Source organism: Durio zibethinus, chromosome 1 (genome assembly GCF_047325235.1).
Source record: "Durio zibethinus cultivar Kanyao isolate XHJ-2024 chromosome 1, ASM4732523v1, whole genome shotgun sequence".
NCBI classification, from domain to species: domain Eukaryota; kingdom Viridiplantae; phylum Streptophyta; class Magnoliopsida; order Malvales; family Malvaceae; genus Durio; species Durio zibethinus.
This window is the reverse complement of record NC_143162.1, coordinates 6254238-6259194: the sequence shown is the minus strand read 5'-3', so window position 1 is coordinate 6259194 and position 4957 is coordinate 6254238. Positions and strand designations below refer to the sequence as shown.

Below are 4957 nucleotides of genomic sequence, written 5' to 3'. Positions count from 1 at the left end.
ATTGTTTAGCATCATAAACCCCAGAAATTGCAATTCTATTTCTTGACTATACAACCATAACATATTTACTTTTCCTTGACTACACAACCAAAGATGATGGGATTACGCCTGCCAAACCAATAAAAAACTAAGTGATAAACAGAGAGAGGGAAAATGCTTTGTGCTCCTTACTTTTCTTTGGCTATGACACCCAAAGCACTGAGACATACATCCATTGTCATGGTGGGCTCCACATTGGCAAAAGCAGACAACCCAGGGTATACATTGAGTCATATCAGTAAGAAGTACCCTTCTGCAACAAAGATATGCTCCTAAGTTCATCCGAGGTTGACCCATTTGGGTGGAAACCAAAATTTGGTTCACCACAAGCTCAACTGGTCCAAGCAAACCCATATCTGCAGCAGCTAAGATACTTTTAAAAGTTCTTGACAAATCCTATTTGCACTATTTTGCAGTTATCAACTTTATCAAGTAAACTGTAGAAATTCCATATTCCACAAGACATCTCTTTGCAGCATGCATAGACCAAACACATTTTTGTCACTTATTACCATCAACAAACAGTAAATATACAACCAGATACATTAATTCCTGGTTTTTCAAAATGCAGTAATATCACAAACTGATCCTCTAAGCAAGATTTGGTTTCACAAGATTCCTTATCCTTTTGGATTAGATATACAACACCATCTATGGTTTAAATTAAATAAGGAGAAAATATGAAGAAATGTCACTATTACAATAAGGACACAAATTTGAGTCTTGTTGTTACTCTTTGCTATGCTAGGCATTGGCATACTAAGTTTGCAAGAGATGAGGCAATAAAATGGATCAGCATCCTTCCAGGGATTTATTGATGTAACTGATGTATTGTAACAATATGAATATGGTTATTGTAATCCCTCCCTGTCTTACATCAAAGATCATAAGAACAGATGTTAAACCCAATGAAAAAGCTCTACCTAGCAAATCTCCAATAACTCGTATAACTATCGGCAATAATTCCTCAGAAGAATAGTCCTCTTGACCACTGCGAAGGAAGGAAGGGGAAAAAGTTGGAAGTAGTTAGTCTAAAGCCGAGCAAGAGTTAAAGAATAAAATATATATATATAGTTAGTCTAAAGCCGAGCAAGAGTTAAAGAATAAAATATATATATATATATATATTAATGCATGAGCTTAAGGAAGTTCAGGTCCTAACTCTCATATATCCCATATTATAAAACCTCTGGAGCCAAAATGTCCACAGTTTGCATAGGAGTGTGCAAAAATTGATTTGAACCGATTAAATTGTTTGAAATCGAGTGAATTCAGTTGATTGGATTTGATTTATTTGATTTTGATTATAATAAATTTTTTAGATCAATTAAATTTATTAATTCGATCGATTTTTAATTTATAAAATTGATACTCTAATTAATCAATTTTTTAATAAATAAAAGTAAAAAAAATTGAGATGAGTATTTTTATTTATTTATTTTTATATAAAATATTGTTGAAATTATTAAATTTTTTAGTGATTTAGTTCGAATGATACTTGATTTTGAATTTTATTTAATTGAATTTGTAATTAAATAGTTATTCATAATAAAAAAAATTATAAAAAATTTGGTTATTTAATCGAACCGAATTGATTTGGTCAATTTAATTACGGTCAATTATTTAAAAATTTTTTATCTATTTGATTATTTGTTGAATAAAAATTAATTAATTTAATTATTAATTTTTTTAAATCAAATCGATCAAACCAACCAATTACTCATCCCTAAATCTGCAATTTTACACTATCCAATTGCAGCCAGCACCATAACAACCACAATTGTAGAAGTGAAAAGGACACGCCACGGTAGTTAACTCCTCCACCTTTAAAAAGCAAAGTTAAAACGAATATGAAGGTTACAATTGAATGCCTATATACTTACAAACCTACATCCGCTTACGAATGACAAAACAAAAGTATAATTCCATAACTTAAGATAATATGGAAATAAAGGAAAATTAATTAAAAATATAAAAGTTTAGTCTAAAACACAAACATGCCTGTGCAAATACTTAAACAAAAAAGAATATCTAATATTCTTTCTCAGCATATGTGAAAATACCACACACTGTCTTGCTATTTCTTTCGACTCTTTCCCTGCCCAAGATGATGGTAATAGACGTCTTCAAATATGCTAACACCAAAGGTACAAATCATAGCATACTGCACTTTCAAGATTGTCCTATGAACCACGGGGAACCTGGTCAAATCATAAATCGCAGGTAACTCAAAATTGGCCTATCTTAATTCCCATAATTCACTAAATTGGACCTGTCATTTGAAAGGAGAATAAAAATTAATTCTGGAGCTTGTATACCATGCAGAGATTTTAGTCATATTGCAATTATATTATTATTCTAACAGAGATGGACATGCATGAAGAAACATGCTCAGAGCCAACAAATTAATACAAAGACACCAAAGCTCTCAGGCGAGAAGAGAGTGAAAAGGAAGATATGCAAAGATTTTAACATAACGGGAAGTTGAAAGAACCTTTAAACTTGTTCACAAATAACCTGGCAATCAGCATTGTATTAGGTGATACTAGCAAACAATTTTCATAACCTTCTTATTCTTACAAATTTTATTCTTAGGCTGAATTGAAGACTATGGTAGAGTAGAGGCAACCTAATCATCAATTGCCAGATTAGAATTTGGCAAGGCACTATAACTAATGACTCTGATTTTAAAGCACACATCTAAAAGAAACCAATAATAGGTGGAAACTCTGGAAATCAACACTTACATATCAAGAAAAACATCAGGTTTTGGGAGATCAGTTTCTTGGCCCTGATAATATGATCAAGATATTGAACCACAATATAGTCAATTTATCGAAATAAAACAACAAATTGTGACAAACAAAGATTTAAGATTTATAGTTAAGGAAAGAAGTAGAATTAAAATATTTAAAATTTGTTTTTTTTTCTAAACCATCTATTATGTAAAGGATTAGGACCTATATAAACTTTTCCCTTCTCATGATTTCCAGCTTTAAAGCCACCATGGGATTCAACAGGCCCAAACTGTTGAGAAGAAGCTGAAACAGCTTTGAAGCTTCCTAACTTTCACCACAATGCGGACATTCAAATGCTGAGAGCAAGATTTGCAAACCAAAACCATAAATTACTAAAAAAAAGTTAAAAACAAAAGAAAATTTTAGTAGTTTCTTGTTTACCTTCCTAAAGTGTGGAATTGAAATCAATAAAAATCTTGTTGTTCCCTATTTAATTAATTAAAATTAATTAAACTCAAAATAATAAAAGTAAAAGGGTTGAATTAAGAATAAGAAAAAAAGGAAAGCAATATGTTTTGGGTGCAGCGCATGCAGAGGCTTTCGACTTGATAAAGGGGAGTGGTGCTTTTGTCCTCAGTGACTATAGTTTCGACTACTGATCCGGCATCGTTCGCTGTTTTCTCTTTGTTGTTTTCCATATCTCTTTTTCTTTTTTTTTTTTCTCCCCTTACAACAAATCAGCCGTGGAGATGAAGAAGAAGAAAAACGGCATCCTCTTCAGACACTCAAAAACGCAAAAGAGTTTGGTGATGTTTTTAGTTTTTATCTCGAGATCTTTCATCATAAAGTCTCTCTTTTTTGCTTGTTCTCCCTTCAAATAAGGGGAATTAAAGGCTCTAGTACCCTTCTAATCACAATAATACCCTTCTAATACCCTCTAATACCCTTCCTCTCCAATACCCTTCCAATCACTTTTAAACACAATAATGACGTATATGAAAAATTGAGAAGTTGGGAATAGTTATTATGTAATGTTATTATTATTATTATTATAAAAAATTTTCTGACAATTTTAATGATTAAAATGTTTAGCTAAAACATTTGGTTAAATAAATGTTTAATTATATATACAGATATATGATATGTGATTATGCAAGAAAAGAAACTATAAAATTATGACATTTTAGTAAGTTTGTAACAAGCCAACTACGATTTATATCATATCGTATAAATTTGAGAGACAAGCAAGCCCCAGTTTACTAAAAATGCAAAAATAATATAGACATAAACAAACGCAAAAAACAAATCTACAATATTGATGAAAAAGAAAATTATATTAAACATCAAAGGTCATTCAGGACCAAGTTGTTTGCATAATCCAAGATAATTAGGATAAACAACTCGATCCTTGGCTCCGGTCCTATTATTTTTTGTATACTTGCAGAAGTATTTCAGCTCGGAAAGTTTGCAACATCCCAGCATCTGTCCCAACAGCAAAAACAGCCAGTTGATCTCCCTTTTCTTGGGAATAACTGGTTTCAAAACGTTCCCACATGTCTCGCAACTATCAAGCCTCGGATTCATCCAAGAAGTCGGTGCTCGATCATGCATTGTTAACCTGTTGGCTGATACAAAATCTTTAATCTCCTTAAACTTTTCTTCCAAGTTGTATTCAATCTTGTATTTTTCCTGGCACCCTTAGCATTCAACATCACCACTGATCATGGTCATGCCATGAGATAATAGATGGTTAAGATTATGAACCGTGGCTCGTCGAGTGGTAGCCCATGGATATGGTGCAGCCATGGTTTCACTTTTCCCTCGTTTGGGTGTCTGAAACGGACTTCTTCTCCTCTCCACTTGACCGACTGGGTCAGGGTTAGGGCTAGGTCTAGGAGAAGGTAAGCATGAGGATGGCCGTGGCGGCTCTATTGAAAGAGAAAGATCAAGCAGTTCTTGATGGTATTCTTGATATCCATCAAAGAAATGGGAAAACAAAGGTTTTCTAGAGTTAGGGTTGCTCGTAAAGGAATCATGATTATGGTGATTAATGGAAGGTAAGGGAGATGAAGATTGCCTTGGCGCCCCTATTGAAAGAGAAAGATGAAGGAGTTCCTCACGTCCTTCTACTTCAGTAAAACGTTGGAAAAAGATACGGTTTGACTCCATATATGAAAAAA

The 4957-nt window shown here is 32.9% G+C and overlaps 1 pseudogene; it reads right to left on the bottom strand.

The window, feature by feature from the left end:
- Positions 1 to 4079: 4079 nt before the first annotated feature.
- Positions 4080 to 4957, bottom strand: LOC149520308 (uncharacterized; annotated as a pseudogene).